The following is a 20,693-nucleotide window of genomic DNA, read 5'->3' as shown; positions in this document are numbered from 1 at the left end:
CTTCTAAAATCTATTCTTTTCAATAAGAAAGAAAATCTTGCAAGAACCCTCAGATGATGTCTATAGGTGGTGGGCCAGCACTGGGTTCACATACCTAAGCATAGGAAGGATATCCCATAAGTCGAAGCTGTTTTAGACTAATCAAAGTTTTGTACACAACATTCTGCCATTTAGAGTGTGGTTTATGGGCTCTGGAGAGAGGAATAGCAGGATGCAGGTGCTATGAAGGAGGAAATGAGAGACACAGAGGGGGGCTTTGACTATTAGAAGGAATATAGAAAATACAGAGAGAGAGAACAAGAGAGAGACAGAGAGAGAGAGACAGAGAGAGAGAGAGAGACAGAGAGAGAGAGGACGATAACACCAAGGTTGTTTGAAAAAACAAAACAGGGAATCATATTTTTGTATTTACCTAGATTTACATAGAATGTTTATATATATATATATATATATATATATGTTATATATATATATATGTTATATATATGTATATATATTAAATAAAATTGCAACTATAGTTATATTAATAGTCAACACAAACCCCAGAAACTAGACATGAGAAACTTCCTTTTGAGCCATTGGTCAAAAGAGTCCAAGAAACCCCTCCCCACAAACAATACAGACCTCTATAGTAGCCCTTGGTTGCCTCCCAAAATTTGAAAGTAAGTCCTCTTTTCTGAAGACACCATACTCTTTGGACACAGGTTTTGGAGGAATCTAGCTGGATCTCACCTGAGAGCCTCCTTCTCAAGGGCTAGCTCTCATAGTGTTGTGAGATGCTATACACGCTGCCCAGAGAGACAAGCAATCGGTAATCCTACCCAGCTGTGATGCCCACAAAACCCAAAAATGACCAGCATGGCAACATCCTCCAAAGCTACAAAAATAACACGTATTGGTGGTAACACGCAGCTGTCCAGCTGAACTGAAGGCTTATTTAGTAGGAGGGAATTCATGCCTGCATTTGGAAAGCTGGTCCGATTACCCATGACTGATGCGACCATGTAAACCAGAAAGCCTACTAGTGCCATTTGTAAGCCAGTATAATTTCTAATTGCCCTGTAAATACTCAACCTCCTACTCATAGATAAGTATACTTCTCCTTCCATATCAAAGAAGCTTCTTTTTCCAAAAGATCATTATAGAAAGCCAGAACTGGCGGTAATTCAGAGAATCATGTGGTACCCAGCCACAACTGTTCCAACAACAGAACCTTTACACCTAAGGCTTGAGGAATATCAGAGGAGGAGGACAGCAGGTCTATATGCTTCTGTAAAATGTGTCTTTATATAGACTAGGAAACGCCATCCATGCAATCCCAACCATGTGGTAGCCTAGATAAGAACTGAACAATGATACCAGTAGTTACCATGCCAGTGCCACTGGGGCAAGCATCTCAAGGCTCTACCCTAGGTAAAGAACAATTGAGATAATGTGTGAAAGTAGAAGGCTTGGAGTGAGAGAAAGGGGGACACAGAGGATGAAGATGATTGAAGTATATTGGGTTCATGCCTGGAGTGCCACAACAAACCCATTGATTTGTACAGTAAATAAATACAAATGACTGTGGTTTACTTTAGAGGGTGGAATAAAGGAAGTGATGTTGTAAGGGAAATCTACTCCCTTTCCTTCATGAATGTGATATTAATCTGATTTCTAAGTGTGTGTTTATACCAGTAGAGCGATGCTGCTCTTACCCTTGGTTAGAAAGCTGTTTGCAGTAGGTGACTGTCAGGACTCCCAACTAGTCAACATGCAGAGAGTAAGTGACTGCTGGATGCTTAGTCCCAAACAGGACACATATATTAACCCCTCCAGGCTGAGAGAACGTTACAGAAGAGAAAGCAGGAAGAAGGAACAGGCCTGGGCCCAAATGTTTATCTTTGTAGGTATATTTCCAAGTTCCCTACAATGAATACACAGTGCTTAATAATAACTACAGCAGCTATTGTAAATCTCCAAAAGAATTTCTTTAACTCAAAGACGAATGCACGAATTAACTGGCCCAAGAAATATCGAGGGTTATAAAAAATATAATCCAATAAATCTGAAAGACTCACCGGGTGGTGGTGGGGCACACCTTTAATCTCAGCACTTGGGAGGCAGAGGCAGGCAGATTTCTGAGTTCGAGGCCAGCCTGGTCTACAGAGTGAGTTCCAGGACAGCCAGGGCTACACAGAGAAACCCTGTCTTGAAAAAAACCAAGAAAGAAAGAAAGAAAGAAAGAAAGAAAGAAAGAAAGAAAGAAAGAAAGAAAGAAAGAAAGAAAGAAAGAAAGAAAGAAAGAAATCTGAAAGACCCTATTGTGACCATCCTGCCATTTTGACCTCAAATCAAAATGACTTGATTAATATGATTTAGGTTATAGCTATGATAGGAAATATTTGTTTGCCAAACTCAAGGAACAAATAAAAGGGCAGAAGAAATCGAGTCTAAGCCCTGTCAAGCAAAACCAGTATTTACATCAGCAAATGCCCCCTTCATGTAGTTAGCTGACTTTTTTCTTAGACACTTGGTCTTGTGTGTATAAAAGCACCAGAAAAGTATTTTTTAGCCAATTCATCTTGAGTGACAGGAACACAGCAGGAGACTAACCCTCCTTTAAATGCAAAACAAGGCTAAATGAGATATCACATAACCCTAGTCCTGACTGCAGCAAAGAGTCAGAAGGTAAGAAGTGCTAGCTGGTGGAGGTGAGTTCACACAGTTATAGAAGACAGTACGCAAGCACGTGTCTCTGAAAAAAGGGGAGATTAATCCACCATATATGTGTCCTGTGCCCAGCCATTCAAATATTGGGTATACAACTGAAAGAGAGAGAGAGAGAGAAAGAGAGAGAGAGAGACAGAGAGAGAGACAGACAGAGAGACAGACAGAAAGACAGAGATATGAAAAGAGACAGGGAAAGAGAGACAAAGAGAGACAGAGACAGGGACTGGAGAGATGGCTCAGCGGTTAAGAGCACTGACTGCTGTTACAGAGTTCAATTCCCAGCAACCACATGGTGGCTCATAACTATCTGTAATGGGATCTAACAACCTCCTCTGGTGTGTCCAAGGAAAACGACAGTGTATTCTCATACATTAAATAAATAAATAAATAAATAAATAAATAAATAAATAAATTCTGTAAAAAGAGAGAGACAAAGACACAGAGATAGATAGGACAGAGATTGAGAGATGGAAAGAGACACAGAAACAGAGACACCAAGAGAAACTTAGTTCAGAAAGAAATCCCTGCAGTTCAATGCTTACTGCAATTCTACTTCGCCTCATGTCTGACTCAGTTTCTCTGTTGCTGTCATAGAACACAGTGAACACAGGTAATTTGGGGAAGAGGGCCTCAGTTTCTCTCACATATCCCAGTCACAGCCCATCATGAAGGGAAGTCAGCCCAGGAACCCGGAAGTGGGAAGTGAAGCAGAAGCCATGCAGGGCACCGCTTCCGGACTGGTTCTTCATGGTTTGGTCGTTCTGCTTTCTAACCACCAGCCCAGAGATGGCACCACCCACCGTGAGCTGAGATCTCCCATATCAATGATCAATCAGGAAAGTTAACCTCGGGCTTGGCCACAGGCCAATAGGCAGGGTTATTTAATCAAGTGAAGTTCCTTCTTCCAAAGTCACTCTAGCTCATGTTGACAGAAAACTAGCCAGCACATGTCTTTAATCTCAGCACTTGGAAGGCAGAGGCAGAAGGAGATCTGTGTGATCAAGGCCACCCTGGTCTACACAGAGAGCTCCAGTAAAACAAACCAACAAACAAAAAAAGGACTTCAAAACTGTTTTCCTCACACCTATGTCAATCAGTGACACCAATCTTTATTTAGTCTGTTAGCTCGGCTCCTGGCCCAGCCGGAAGTAAGAAATACTGGTTCTACTGAGGATGCCTTGCTTTGGCTTAACCCCACCTCTCTCAATCTTAAAAACAAATTCCAAAAGGCCAACGAAAACATATTATTTTGAAAATGTATTTCGTCTTTCAAAGATGTTATTATTTTCTTCCTCACACAGTATGAGGTTTCATGTGGTAGCCCAGGCAATTTTTTACAGCTAAACACATGGTCAGAGGACAAAATATAGTTGTGGTCTGCTGGAAAGCCTGAAGCCTCTTCACGTCTGGAACAGGATAAGAAGGACTCTCCTGATTTAAGTATGCTCAGCAACATTTATCATAGCTATGGAAAGAAAGAAAAGAAAGAAAGAAAGAAAGAAAGAAAGAAAGAAAGAAAGAAAGAAAGAAAGAAAGAAAGAAAGAAAGAAAGAAAGAAAGAGAAAGGAAGGAAGGAAGGAAGGAAGGAAGGAAGGAAGGAAGGAAGGAAGGAAGGAAGAAAGAAAAAGGGAAGTTCATGAAAATCCATTATCTTTAAAAATATTTGGTGTTAAAAATCTGAGTACTGCGTGATGACCGTGTCTATATTTAGTCATAGAAAGGTTCTAATCCATCTCTATGCACCTTGGTTTCTGGGCTGTAAGTCTCTTACTTCCCCCAGCCTCTTGGAAGAATTGTTGGGATTTGAGTTTGAGCCAAAAAAAAAAAAAAGAAAGAAAAAAAGAAAAAAAGCTAAAGAGGCTAGGAAGCACTTACAGATGGAGATAATTAGCATATTAAAATAGGCCAGCCAGATTTTTTTTTTAAATCAGGAAATAGAGGGTAAGTGCTCTTTCTGGCAAGGCTATATAGAAGCCGTGTGGACAGAGGAAATGCAATTCAAACCGGTATGAGAATGGTATTTTACTTGAACCAGGTTTCAAAAGACTAAAGCTGGAGATCCTTTGACTGAAAACCCTGAAGCTGGCGGGCTGAGCAGGGGCCTTCCTTGAAATTCTGCTCCAAGGGTACTGTTTTGAATTTGGTTTGAATGTCTTAGAATGGGAGCCACTTGGTTTTGGAAGACACAGGATAAACAAGGAGAACCCCATTGCTTCCCGAAGTGGGGTGGAGGAAGTGCCTCCCGCTGAAAGGGCATTACAGAAGCTGGTGAGATGGGAAAGAAGGCCCTAGGACAAAATCTCAGGCTCCTTGGACATTCTTTTTGCCAATCCTAAGGCAACAAGAGCCCGAGGCCGATGTGGGTTTCAGGCTCTATCAATGGCGAGTGCCTAATTGCTAGATAATCCGCAGCGGTTTCCTGAAGTCCTGACGCAGTCAGCCCTTCCAGTTACGGGTCTTACCCTCTTATTTGAAACAGACATAAGAATGGGATCTAAAGTAGAGCAATTTGATGCCTAGAGTAGGCACTGACAGAATATGGATTATCCCCGTAGGCCAGGCTCAGTATTGGGCAGAAATGAACATTCCTCAGGTCCCGTGGCCATCTGCATGTACAGTTAGCCATGGATCTGACTGGACTCACCTGGGCTTCACATATGCAAATGTCGGTTATTATCTTATACGTTTTTTCCCCTCAGCAAGTAATTAGTACAAAGGACTGCACAGAAAACTTACGTGATGAACTCAAAAATGGAAGAAAAACTTGGGTAGATTCACCACTGACCTACTTGAAGATTTCAAACAGACATTATCCTTACCGTTTCACTGCCTCTCAACCTCTGAGTTGTAACCTCTTTGGAAGTCACCTATCAGGTATTCTGCATATCAGATATTTACATTAAGAGTCCTAACTAGGGCTGGAGAGATGACTCAGTGATTAAGAGCACTTCCAGAGGTCCTGAGTTCAATTCCCAGCAACCACATGGTGGCTTACAACCATCTGTAATGGGATCTGATGCCCTCTTCTGGTGTGTCTGAAGATAGCTACAGTGTAGCCATATAAATAAAATAAACTTTTTTTAAAAAAAAGAGTCATAGCTGGCTGGTGGTGGCACACGCCTGTAATCCCAGCTCTCTGGGAGGCAGAGGTAGGCAGATTTCTGAGTTCAAGGCCAGCCTGGTCCACAGAGTGAGTTCTAGGACAGCCAGGGCTATACAGAGAAACCCTGTCTCGGAAAAAAAAAAATCCAAAAGACCAAAAAAAAAAAAAAAATTACAGTAATAAAATAGCAACAAAATAATTTTATGTTTGGGGCGCTTGACGACATGAGGAGCTTATTAAAGGGGCACAGCATTAGAAAGTTCAAGAACCTATGGTACATTAATAGGTTTGGTTGTGTGTGTGTGTGTGTGTGTGTGTGGAGTGTGTGTGTGTGTGTGTGTGTGTGTGTGTGTTTTCTTCTTTTATTGAAAATATATTGGGCTGGAGAGATGGCTTAGTGGTTAAGAACACTGACTGCTCTTTCAAAGTTCCTGAGTTCAAATCCCAACAACCACATGGTGGCTTACAACCATTCATATTAAGATCTAACACCCTCTTCTGGTGCATTTGAAGATAGTTATAGTGTTCTTACATATAATAAATAAATAAATCTTAAAAAAAAAGTCTAGAGACTTAAAAAAAAGAAAGAAAATGTTCTTTTATAACATAATATATCCTGATTATGGTTTCCCCTCCCTCTAATTTTTCCAGTCCCTCCCACTTCTGCTATCTTCAGAATCCACTCTCTTTCTGTCTCTCATTATTTTTTTTAAAAAAGGCTTCTAAGACATATATTAAAATGTAACAAAATAAAATGTAAGATAAAACAGAAATCATCACAACAAAGATGGACAGGACAGGTCAGTAGAAGGAAAAGAGTCCAAGAGAAGGCACACGGATCAGAGATCCCCCTTACTCACACCATCAGGAATCTCATATTAATTGATTGTTTCCAAATATCACAAAGCTAAAAGTATCTTGAAATTTATCATTCAGACAGATACAGGTTTTCATAGTACAGGGTTTGTCTTCTTAGGAGTAATAGGTCTCAACTATGGGAAATGAGTGTCTCGGTCAGGGTTTCTATTACTGCACAAACATCATGACCAAGAAGCAAGTTGGGGAGGAAAGGGTTTATTGAGCTTACACTTTCACACTGCAGTTCATCACCAAAGGAAGTCAGGACTGGAACTCAAGCAGGTCAGGAAGCAGGAGCTGATGCAGAGGCCATGGAGGGATGTTTCTTACTGGCTTGCTTCTCCTGGCTTGCTCAGCTTGCTCTCTTATAGAACCCAAGACTACCAGCCCAGGGATGGCACCACCACAATGGGCCCTCCCACCCTTGATCACTAATTGAGAAAATGTCTTAAATATGGACCTCATTGAGGGATTTCCTCAAAGGAGGCTCCTTTCTCTGTGATAACTCCAGCTTGTGTCAAGTTGACACACAAAACCAGCCAGTACAGTGAAGGATTGTTTTACAGAGCAGGAGCAGGAGCAGGGGCAGGGGCAGGAAAGAATCCTCATGGAACAGACCTCCCTAAGTGTTCCTGGCACTTCCTTCATCTGCTGCAGACTAGAATGCACATTCTCAATCATTTAATGGTAGGACTGTGATCAGCAAGGGCTTCAACTGAAGGAGAATTTTACCACCAGATAAAGGTCTTGACCTGCCAAGTGCAAATTGAAATTGGGGCGGGGGATTTAAAATGGTTAGGACACACAGAAAAGGCAAATATCAGGAGATGAAGTTAGTGAGGTGAACCAGAATACTCACTGAGGAGCTTGCTGTTCTGGTTCCTCTCAGTCACTGTCATCTTCTGAATGTCTTCTCAAAGACAAGCTCGGGGGGACCGGGGGGGGGGGGGGGGGGGACGCAAGGAAGCCGCCTCCAACCTTGTGTCGCAAAGTGTATCTGCATAGGAGAGGAGGTGAGTGCAGCAGCACTGATGTGTGTGGCTTGGATCTAAAAGCCCCCTGTATCGGCAGAGTTGGTTGACAGCCCAAAGGCAGAGCTCTTCTGGATCCCGACCAGCATCACACGCGCGCGCGCGCTTCACCTGACCACCAAGCGTGGCATATGCCTTACTGTTGACCACAGATGCAGGGATTCTTCAGGTGGGCAACCTCCGCTTGAGGGTCTCTCACTAACCTGGCCACAGCTTCCTCAGAATTACACCATTTGGCTTTTCCTGGGCTGAGGATTCTCCACAGCTCACAAGTACCATTCTTCCTTTCAAAAATATAGATACAACCATCCCTGATACTGTTTAGAGGCAAATCGTACTATACCTCTCATAATAAAGGTTTGACCCTTGATCCAGAGTGAGATAGGGGGCTAGGGGCTAAATGCTTCCACCCAATATATACACGTTAGTGCTTTAGCCCTGAGGCAATAGCGTTTAGAGATGAGCCTTTGGGAGGTTATGTTAGGTGGGGTTAGGAAATAAGCTTTTATAGTGGGATACGTGTGTATTTATTTCTGTTGCTGTAATAAAACACTGTGAACAGACAAAAACAACTATGGGAAGAGAAAATTTATTCATTTTATACTTCTATACCATGACCCACCATTGAAGAAAGTCAGGGCAGGAATTCGAAACTTTGAATTAAAAACAAACAAAAATCATGGAAAAACATAACATCATTTGTGGCTCAATTGCGGTATCATTCTTGGCTAGCTTTCTTACACATCCAAAGATCACCAACCTATGGATGCTACCTCGCATAGGTGCCTGAGCCCTCCTCTATCAGTTAACAGTCAAGACAGTCTCCTCAACAGAGCCTTTCCACTCACATTCTCCAGGCTGTGTCAAGTTGGCAGTTAAAGTCACTAGGACAGTATCCTTAAAAGACAGGGTATTAGAGCAGAGCACTTGTGCATGCCCTTTGCTCCTCTGAGTTCTCTCTCTGTCTCTCTCTCCCTCCCTCCCTTCCTCCCTCCCTCTCCCATTCATGCATAAAAAAGTCCTGTAAAAAAACAGTGAGAGATTTAGCTGCCTATAAGCAAAGAAGAAACTGGCAATGCTGACATCCTCATCTTGGCCTTCTGGCTTACAGAACTATGAGAAAGCTAATAGTTTTATGATACCCATCCCATGATACTTGGTTGTGTCAACTGAGTTGCTTAAGACAAGATCCCAGGACCATTTGGCATTATTTATCATAACGATAGTCACAGTACATTTTTTCACAATTGCACATATTTTTACAAGCAAATTTACCAAACATTTAAATGCATTTTTATCTCAGTAAATACAGGAAATATGAATGGCACAAAGAAGACAAAGTCTTTTAAATTTCTCCACAAAGAATGTGGCTTTAAAGTGTGTGCCTGCCATGCTTTGGTCCTAGTTGAGAAGTGCCACTTAGGGGCTAGAGAGATGGCTCAGTAATTAAAAGTACTGGCTGTTTTTCCAGAGGTCCTGGGTTCAATTACCAGCAACCAACATGATAGCTCACAACTGTGTATAACTGTAGTCTTATGGGACCTTGTGCCCTCTTCTGGTGTGCAGGCAAAATACACATATACCTGAAATAAATAGATCTTTGGAGGAGGAGGAGGAGGAAAAGTGGGAGGGAAGAAAGGAGAAGGGAAAGGGCATGAAGGAAGGAAGGAAGGAAGGAAGGAAGGAAGGAAGGAAGGAAGGAAGGAAGGAGGGAGGGAGCAAGGAAGGGAGGAGGGAGGGAAGAAGGAAGGGAGGGAGGAGGAAAGGGAGGAAGGAAGGGAGGAGGGAAGGGAGGAAGGGAGGAAGGAAGGAGGAAGGAAGGCAGGAAGGAAGGAAGGAAGGAAGGAGGAAAAAAGGGAGGAGGGAGGGAAGGAGGGAGGAAGGAAGGAGGGAAGAAAGGGAGAAGGAAGGAAGGAGGGAAGGAAGGAGGGAAGAAAGGGAGAAGGAGGGAAGGAGGGAAGGAAGGAGGGAGGGAGGGAGGAAGAAAGGAAAGAGGGAAGGAGGGAAGGAAGGAGGGAGAGAGGAAGGAAGGAGGGAGGGAAGAAAGGAAGAAGGGAAGGAGGGAGGAAGGAAGGAGGGAGGGAGGAAAGAAGGAGGGAGGGAAGAAAGGGAGAAGGGAAGGAGGAAGGAAAAAAGGAGGGAAGAACAGAAGGAGGAAGGAAGGAGGGAAGGAAGGAGGAAGGGAGGAAGGAGAGAAGGAAAGAGGGAAGGAGGGAAGGAGGGAAGGAGGTAGGAAGGAAGGAGGGAGGGAAGGAGGGAGGAAGGAGCCACTTAGTAATACTCAGAACATCTGTTATATGCTATGATTCTGTAACTCAAAGATAGAAGCAATACCCCCTTAAATTTAAAAAAAAAAAACACACAGTTTTATTGTATTAAAGGTTAGAGCAAATGATTTGCCAAGGGGAAAATAACATTTATTAAATCTATAAACTCTTGATAGCTTTGAAACTTAGGACTTGTTTTTAAAATTTAAAGCTTTCTGCTTCTCGTTCCATTCATGGACATCTGCCCTGGTATAATATGTGTGGAACCAAGTATTATAAACTTGAAATCACTTTAATTCAAAGTTGATTTAAAATTTTTTGATAAGACCACAAATCCCAGTGGCAGCTAGTGAGGAAACGAACTGAAAGGAAATACGGGAACTTGAAGTCATGAGAATGTCATTACACCGTAGTCTGGGTACAAGAACGAATGATACTTATATTGTACTTACCATAAGGTTGTAAACACCATAAGAAGCCTTAGCTAGCAGCTTTGAAATCCAGTTCCATTAACATTTATTACACTTTTATTGATATCTTGTCCACACCAAATCTTTATAGAATATGTTTGTCTGAAGTATGTAGGAAGAGCATCTGCCTGTTTGATCCGCTGACTAGGTTTCTGTATGTTTCTATAGGGGAAGATTGAATCCTTGAATCAAGTGGCAAATGGCGAGGGGTGGCCTCAGAGCCACTTCACACTCATCTGTCTCCCCTAACAGACTGTTACATAACAGGTTTTTTATTAGCTTCCTTTACAGGAAGTATAGCACGGCCTTTCTGCTCTCGGGAGAATAAAGATGAAGAAGTAAAGATGTGGTTTGATCCTCAACGTAATGAGCTACATTTCACCTTGTACTGACCTAGCCCCTTATTTGGATGTTGCCAGGGATGGTGTGTGTGTGTGTGTGTGTGTGTGTGTGTGTGTGTGTGTGCTCACGCACATGCGCACATGTATTTCAGAGTGTACAAGGATCATGGGAGCGCTCACTTTAGTTTTCATTTCCGATTCATTGTCTAAACATACTCCCTCTCTCCCTCTGTCCTTTTGCTGTGAGTGGACCCTTGAACTTACCCTTGTCTTGGTCTTTGAGTTGATCAATGATTAAAAAAAAAAAAAAAGATTCTTCCGAAATCCCTCTAACTAGCTACGAAAGCATTTTAGGTTTCTTTTTGTTTATAGTATTTATCTCTCAACGTTTAATCTGTGTTACTTCAATGCTAATTTACTTAAATTTCTCTTTTAGTAGAACATTTATGAAATAGTGCCTTTGCCCCTATAAACTCTCTCAGAAAGCTACTTTAAGTAGCCCATCTGTCTTGATAGTGAACTGGGGGCTGGCAGTCCTGTTGTTGTCTCATTCCTTTATAATGAATACATTTTCCTGCTGCTGAACATTTTCCTTCAAACTTTTGGGCTTAAAGAAGTACAATGAAATGCTTTGAATACAGATTGAATTTGAAAAAACACCATGGAAACTTTGATTCTTTCTCATACCCGATTGACGAAACAGACTTTGAATTGTAAAGAAGGAAGACTCAAAGTCAATCTTTGCCTAGTAGGAAGAAGCAATCAGAACCACAATGCGGTCCTTGAATACTGAGGCTCTTTCCTGCCACAGAGCATGAGGCGGATAAGAAATGAGTCCCCAAACTGCAGGTCCGTTCACCTAAGATTCCTTATTCTTGAAAGCATCCTTGGAATGAGAACTCATAGCCTTTATTATCATTAATTTATATTTGTCAAATTTACTAATTTTGCCAAAAGTAAAAATTAAACGAAAAGCAGTAGCTAACAGAGTTAGCACTTTTGAGTTAATGCAGAACAATAGAGTGATCCCTCATTCCTCTGTAAGTTCTGACAGTCACCCACTGAAGTGATAGGGTGTTTGTATGCATTGATCAGGATTTTTTAAGGCCCTAACCCTTTTAAGTCCTTAACATATAGCCTGTTGCCAAAAAAAAAAGTAAGTTATTAAAATGTCAAAGGATTCACAAATCCCAACAGTTTTATCTCCTTCTTTGATATACTCTATTTTGATATCAAGAATCCAAAGCAAAAGTAGAAGCAAATCGGCACGCTTTCAAAAAGGATGCTGGGTGTGTTTTTAAACTTGTGCCTGCTTGTGTTTTTAAATCCTTGTGAAATACATGATCCACATTTGACCTCGCAAAGATCCAATCCACCACAATGAAGATACAGGAACTACTCTATTAGATGTCACTTTCATCCTTCCCCAATATCAGGGAGTCAAAACATCAAGAATATGTAAACTAGGGATCCTGCTTCTATTTGAAATAAGAAGCTTAGAGGCTTCAAGTGCTACCATGCTTTTGAGAAGACCACATACTGAGAATTCCTAGGTAGGTGGAGGCTGCTGAGTGAGAGCCCCAAACTGCTATCACATCAAGAACTGCTTTTTAAACCTCTCCATGGACTCAGAAATGAATCAATAAGAAAGTATGGCGAAATGAGAAAACAGCCAAGCCTGTGAAATGAAGGTTGAAGTCTGAAGACTTCCTACTGATGTAATAGTTTAGAACTCAGTCACGATTCCTCCCGTTGATAGCTTTACTGCTAAGGTACTAGGAAGGGAGTTGAATCCTGTATGTGACAAGGACACAGTTTTCTGAATTATTATCTGGAAGTCATTTGATCTGTCTTTAAAGATAGTTTGGGGGAAATCCCTGTACTGGAACAGTGGTTCTCAACCTGTGGGCCACAAGCCCCTTGGCAAATTTCTATCTTTAAAAATATTTACATTACAGTTTATAACAGTAGTACAATTACACTATGAAGTAACAATGAAAATAATTTTATGGTTGAGGGTCAACACAAAATGAGGAACTATATTAAAGGGTCACAGCATTAGGAAGGTTGAGAACCACTGCATGAGAAAGAAAAAAGATTTATAAATCAAAATACCATTGATGATGAAGAAGAAGAAGAAGAAAAAAGAAGAAGAAGAAGAAAAAGAAGAAGAAGAAGAAGAAGAAGAAGAAGAAGAAGAAGAAGAAGAAGAAGAAGAAGAAGAAGAAGAAGAAGAAGAAGAAGAAGAAGAAGAAGAAGAAGAAGAAGAAGAAAGGGTAGGGAAAAAGAAAGAGGTATGTAAAAGCCTCGGAACACAAGTAAGAAATTTGGGGATTGGGGCTAGTGAGATGGCTCAGCAGTTAAGAGCACTGACTGCTCTTCCAGAGGTCCTGAGTTCAATTCCCAGAAATCACATGGTGGCTCACAACCATCTATAGTGACATCTGATGCCCTCTTCTGGTGTGTCTGAAGAGAGCTGCAGTATACTCATATACATAAAATAAATACATCTTTTAAAAAAAGAAATTTTGGGATTAAAGTGGGTAAAGGTTACAATTATGATGGTGGTGGTGGTGGTGGTGATGGTAGTGGTAATTTAGACTTAGCAAATTACTTAGTTAACACTAGGACTTTGCTAAGCATATTATTCCTTTGGTCTTACTTAGCAGTTGGGCGACATCACTGCACTTCTTAGTAAAGTCATCATCTTAAGTCAAACACAAACACACCCTATAGTAAAGATGAAAACCTAAGACCTGATTCTTTGCCTACAGGCCCGGTTGCATCAATTTTATAATTCCTCGGGTTTATAATGTGATGCCCTAAAATCCATCAAACTGAATACCTGCTTTGACTCAGTGATCCACAGTGACTCCTATTGGATTCCATCAACTATGGGTTCTCTATTTTCAGAGGTCACCTAAAAAGACACTAGTGAGTCAAAAGTTGCCACAGGTATTCAGAGCATAGCCACCCTGGCTCACAGGTGTCCGTGGGACCGAATGGCTCTTCTAGCCAGTCCCTCCTGAGCCTCTGCCTTAAAAGAAGAAAACAGTGATGTGACAACTAGAGGCACTGTCACTCATGGATAATGAGCAAATTAGCCTGCTGAACACAGAATTAATTGTCAGAGCAATGCTGAAGAGAGTGGAAGAAATCTAAGAATTCAAGGAGGAAACCATATGGGAGCCATGATGAAAAAGATTAGCGCTTTGGCAAGAAAGAAATCCAGTCAAGTGAAGAGCTCATGAGCGGTGAAGGAGGATGCTGACAACACCAGGGATTTCTTCTGTATTGTATCCCTTTTAGTCTACAAGCACGTGCTGTTCCCTGTCTCAGACAGCTCACAAGGATGCTGTCCTATGGAACTGCCCTTCTACCCTGCTGGCGAGTGAAAAATGAAAATATTTGTTTACTGTAGTTACTACTAATTGCTAATCCTGCATGTAGATTCCAAGCTTCTAAATCTGAACAATTGTACTCTCTCCCTCACCCTGGACTGTGGCAGACTCCTCCCCTTCTCACCTGGGACTTCTCTTCATCGTCTTCCTTCCTTCCTCATGCCTGCCAGCATCCAGGGTTTCTGGCCTTCCAGGTGTACAGTCAAGAGTGATGGGAAGAAGGTGGACAGCAGAGGCTCTTTGTTTGTAGGATGGCAGCACGCCCTTGGCTTAGCATGTGTGGAAAGCTGATTCTGCTAAGGGACTCTTCAGTGAGTTATCTTCAGAATCCTCTCCATGTCTTAGAACCATCCATCTAAGGGGCTAAAGAGATGGCTCAGTGGCTAAAAGCACTTTCTTCTCTTACAGATGACTCATGTTCAGTTCCCAGCAACCACATGGTGGTCACAATTCCAGTTCCAGTCCTCTTCTGTCCTTGATGGGTTCCTTGACCCAGGTTGTACATGTAAACTCAGGCAAGCATGCACATAAAACACACTAAAAATACAAAATAATTAAAAACAAAACACCTGAGGATCTGTGGACTCGGGTGACACCTGGTAACACACTTTTCTCAACCTCTTCCAATAGGATGATATTTCTGTTTCATCATCCACACAGTTCTAAAATGCACAATGACTTTATTGTATCCATGGTCCATGTCACATTCACTGGAAATGCTTACCTGGTCTTACTCCACATAAACTGGAAGATCTCTAGAGGAGTCTCAGCTATAACTACTCTCTGACAGAACTGCCCAGATAGACTTTCACACTTGATATTCCTTAGGAGATACCTCGACCTGAAGGAATATCTATCTGGCCATCGAAGTGGACTAGTTGAAGAACTGTCCTGACCGGAGGAGCAGGCATCTTTCAGAACCTGTCATTGTTAGAGAGATAAGCCCTAGGCACAGTACTGCATAAAACAACCTCCTGAGAACTCACTTTTCAATCCTTTTCTTATTTTTGGATGCTCCTGATTAGGATGAGGAGACTTATCTGCTTCTCAGATTCTTACTTGGAAGCCCTGGTCCATGACTCCAACTTGGAATAGGTGTCTGCTATTTTGAAGCTTGAGCTTCCCTTTTATAACCTTGTTATAACAGATAGCTTATGTTCTATATTTAATAGCTTCCACTTTTACTTATACCAAATTGTCCCAGGCCTCACCCGATTGGGAATTAAAATTAAAAAAAGAAACAAAAAAACAAGCATGCAATCCACTCATTTCTAAATTATGTTGGCAGGATCTCCAACTAATAATTACCACATCCTCGAGTGTTCTCAAAATATTTTAGGGAGTTTACCAAAAGGGTGCCACACACATGCCCACAGCCTGGTCTGTAACTGTGTGGTGTCTGCTTTTCCTTCCTTTCCTACTCTCACCTATAATTTTCCACATTCTCTGTCTCCGGATTTGAAGGGTGTCAGCTCATTTCTGGGTTCCAAGGAGCTGTAGAGGAAATAGTCCCCTTATATATCACATGCCACATCTGCTCAGGAAAACTCAGAAATGGCTCTTCTTTCTCAGAAATGAACCGTGGGACATCTCCTACTTTCCATAATCTTTCAAATAAATTAATATCCCTTCACAGTCAAAAGCAAACCAAACCAAACAACAGTGACATTATTTCCCCGACCACTCCTTTCCCTAGTGGGTAGTGCAACATAGTGCAGGGCCAAAGCCATTCCTATCCTTAGCTCCCCACAACCACAGCATCCTCAACCCAAATTCCTCTTAGCCTAGCAGAGAGCAGAAGTGTCCGTGCATGTTGATGGATGGCGGGGGTGGCACAGATGGGTACCACTGGTCCGTTCTGAGTCAGTGCTCTGAAACTAAGGATGCCCACTGTAATGCTGCTTCTACTTTTTAAATGTAAAGGCCATTCTGGAGAGAGGGAAGCAGAGTGAATGATAGTAGACATCTTCTTGATGGAAGAGAAGTTCCAAATATGTAATTTTACAAATGCAAAAGAAAAAAATGTCTCTAGAAAGACATCCGAGGAACTGAGTCTTGGAAGAGGCTGCTTCCAAGGCGAGACCTTGTTGACTGGGAAGAGAGGTAATGCAGATTTCCTCTCAACTGAATTCTGTTTTCCATCTTTTTGAGTGTGTTATGTATGCCTATGTTCTCCATTAATATAAATTTTTAAATACTACTCAGTGAAAAGACTTCTAATTTTCCAGGTTTGAAGTTGTTGCCTATATGTCTTTATTAGCTCCACTGAGAAAGAATTTGCAATGGAACAGGGAGAGGGGGTAGTGGGGAGAGATTTTTCTCTTTTTCTCCTTTTCATGGGTAATCACATTCTTCAAAGCAGGAATATTCTTTTATAAAACATCGCTCTAAAGACTATCTATTGTACTATATTCTAATAAGTATAAATTCAGTAACTCTGTTTCTCCAAGGAATTTAGACAATGATAAACTACAGAGTGGCTGACTCTTTCTATATTCTTTCTAACATGGATTCTTCCACAGTTCCTGATGGACCTTGCCCATGTTCTTTTAAATGGGCAATATCAAACGTTTCGAGCCAAGAGCACACATTTCAGCATTATTATCCTATACATTTTTAATTTGGCCATTCTAACTTTATTTATGGCATCATACCTGAGGGCGCCTCTGCTTCCGATTCATGAACAGGTCACTTGATCACTTGTTCAGTTATTTCCCATGCTTTCCTCACACGGTAGAATAAAAAGTGTTTTATGTAAAAATGGGTAAGTTAATTTGTTGTCTTTATGAGACTCAAGGAGCATCTCTCACTGGTGCTGAAACATGTACTCACTTTCCCAAACCCTTAGCATCTGGGTTACAATCAGGTACAAGTGTTGCAAGAGAATGAATGATACAGAGAGTAATTTGGGAAATGGAGATATAATCAACACCTGTAAGAATAAATAAAATATGACATCAAAGACATTAGTACTATACTCTCACAGGCAAATGTCAGAAATCTCAGCTTCCCTCTAGGCCTTTGGTGTGACCAAAAATCTAATATGTGGAAGTTTCTTCTACCTAAACATTTAATGCACATATGCACATATGTACACACACACACACACACACACCAGTAGATAGAGAAACGCAAGAACACAGACATGCACACTAGAGATAAAGGAGCACATAAACATAAACATAACACAGACACACGGAGACATACACACATACAGACACCACACCACTATTCCCACAAAGCCACATCACCCAGCTTCAGGTTCTCAGGTGACACGGATCTACAGGGCTGTGTGTCACTTCCTTTTCCTTCCTCCCTCTCCCTCTGCACTCTTCTTTCTGTTCCACCACATCCATATCTGTGGATGGCTCTCCTTTGAATCCCTGTCCACCTCGGAGCCTGAAGCAATATATGTTCACCTCTGCATCCCTGGCCTCTCTCAGCACCTCTCTCTGTATCTGACATTGTGAAAACCTGTGGGAAAGCACAATTGTCTGTGGACTTCATGAATTTACTCTATCACTGCTTTTCTCTACTTTCCAGATTACTCAGTTTTGGTTTTATTTTGTTTTGTTATGTTTTGTTTGCACAATTTTATCATTGTTAGTATCATTAACTTAAGATATATTCAAATAGGGATCTTTCTAAAAGAACACAAGATTTCTTTTTCCTTTTTTCCCATAGAACATGAAAGCAAATGTAGAGGAGAAATAAAACCAGCAATGATAAAGGTAGCCAGTGCCAGGACTAGTGCTAGGCCAAATTGGTGATAGAGCAGAAGCACTTGAGCCTTTGGAGATATGGGCAGAAACATTATCTGAGAGAAGTGTTAAGTTTAAGTCTGAAGAGTAGCAACCACACGCACAAGGGGGTTGTTCTAGGTCAAACTGGACCAAGCTGTTCTCCCTGGAACCTCAAAGGGATGAGAAAATAAGCAGTCAAAAATTGAGGTCTGGAGATTCAAGGATTGAATAGTCACAGGAAGCTGCAAGGCTGGAGACTCAGGTCAACAAAGCTTATGAATGTTGCAGCTCCCCATACACCCTACAAATGAGATGCAGAAAGCAAGTCAGTAAAGGACATCAGACAGCAGGGAGCTCAGAGCAGCTCTCATTTCTCTTTTCAAGGTACACGCTGGTACAGTAATCAAAGCATTTCGCATCTCAGCGTCTGGAACATTGACCCCACAGCTTTACAGGAAAACCATCAAGCTGTAGTCTCCAGCCTCAGCATCACCAGAGCCCTGGCACCATTCCATTGCTGGCTAGGTCAACCATGACTCTGACAGGAAACAGAAGCTTGGCACACCTTGTTTCAATTCACAGGACCCTAAAGGACCTTGGGCCCAACATCACCCTGATGCCAGACCAAGGAAGCAAGTCCATAAATGAGAGCATCATTCCTTTGAAGAACTAAGATAGTTTCACAGTCACTGCGATGACGTGAGGGTTGGTGATTTCCATCCCTGGGGTCTACTGAGAGCTGGCTTCTAGATGAACCACTGCTTGATATATTCTCTAGTTCACTTCAGACATTGGCATAAGACAGTAGCCAATATATAGCTAACAGATTACTGGCTCTTGGCTATGGTAAATGTGTGATTTATCTTAATGCCTATTTTATGTAAGCGAGTACGCAGTCACTCTCTTCAGACACAACAGAAAGAGGGCATCGGGTCCCATTACAAATGGTTGTGAGCCACCATGTGTTTTCTGGGAATTGAACTCCGGACCTCTGAAAGAGCAGTCAGCGCTCTTAACCCCTGAGCCATCTCTCCCATAGGAAGCATACAATAATAAAGGTGCACCTTCTCTCTGCCCCTCACTTCCTCTGTCATCCCCCCCCTTTCTCTCTCCTTTTCTCACATCCATTTGGTTTTCATGCCTATCTCTAGGACAACAGTTCACACAGTTTGACAGACACAGAGGCAAAGGCAAATCCGCATGTTTACAAGTGTCACGGGACGTCAATTAAGAAATAAAAATAAGGCTTCGGGGGGGGGGGGGTTGTTGGTGATGGAGCCCCAGAAATATGAGGTCAGAAACAATGAGAACCTGGATAAAGAAAAGGGGAGACATCGAAGAATGGATTGGCAGCAAGGAGAGGGGAGACATCCAGAGGGACTGTCATGTTCAGGAAAGAGTAACAATATGAGGGGCAGTCACTAGACACATTATTTTCCATTTTTTTTACTATTACATTCTACTTCATTAGTGATTAAAACTTACTGAAAATCATCAACCCCAAGTTTTATGGACAATTCTTTATGAGAGAAATAATACACTCACGAACAAGTTGCTGCATTTCCTAAGAAATAGCATCTTTTGATAGGCTCACTTCCATAATGGAATATATTTGTTAGAAAAAAAAGTAGGTGATCTTCCCTCTGTGGTGTAGCTTTAGACTAGGAGCAAAGCTTCCAAACACGCACAGAATACATGGCCCACCTAAGCCTCATGTTTTATGTGCTTGGTTTTATGTAATTTACCAAATAAGCTATGTATTATTATCTTCATGTTACTACTGAGTACAATGACAGTCAGAGGTTCCAAATAAACTTGTCTGGGTGAGGTGTGTGATGAAAGCAGGAAGTAGAATCCAATGGAGGTAAAAGCCTTGAATGGATAAGTAAGTCCAAAATCCATGTTGACTGTCCCCATCTGTGCCTTCTTATGATTGGTAGATGAATCTCAGGTATCTTAGACTTCCAGCTGAACTGTCTAATTCACTCTATTTTGTGGTAGAGGACTGCATACCTGCAAAACATGCACAGGAAAATAGGATTACTTCAGCAAGGTTTTAATATACTTTTAATTTTAATGTTTGTTTTCTGTTTCTTCATATTATAACAATAGATGTTGTACATTTTTTTTTTGGTTTTTTTGAGACAGAGTTTCTCTTTGTAGCCCTGGCTGTCCTGGAACTCACTCTGTAGACCAGGCTGGCCTCGAACTCAGAAATCTGCCTGCCTCTGCCTCCCAAGTGCTTGGGCAGTGGTGGCGCCTACCTTAATCCCAGCACTTGGGAGGCAGAGGCAGGCAGAGTTCTGAGTTCGAGGCCAGCCTGGTCTACAGAGTGAGTTCCAGGGCAGCCATGGCTACACGGAGAAACCCTGTCTTGAAAAAAACGAAAAACAGAACAAAACAATATTTTACATGTGTTCTGTGTACAGTGTTCTCTCACAGTGTGATCATCAAGTTCCTTGTTTGTAATAAAGGAGAGTAATGTGCTTGGGTTCACAGGCGTATGGCTGAGAGTCTGTATTATTGAATCATGGTGTTACCACTGAATGAAAAATGAAAGGTGGGTCAACTTTACGTAGCAGTACATTTTCTGTCAAGCAACATGCGTAATAGTGGACTGAGATGAAGCAACGTTGTTTCTCTTGGGTGTTTAAGTTGTACAAGAGGTAAAAGAAAGTGCGGTATGGGTTTCAATGCTCTGTCTCTCAACAGGGACCCTGGGGAATCCATCCTTGATGAAAATAATCTCTCTTAGAAAATAATCCTA

This window comes from Apodemus sylvaticus, chromosome 2 (genome assembly GCF_947179515.1).
Source record: "Apodemus sylvaticus chromosome 2, mApoSyl1.1, whole genome shotgun sequence".
Lineage (NCBI taxonomy): Eukaryota > Metazoa > Chordata > Mammalia > Rodentia > Muridae > Apodemus > Apodemus sylvaticus.
The sequence above is the reverse complement of the archived record's forward strand: the minus strand, read 5'-3'. Positions refer to the sequence as shown.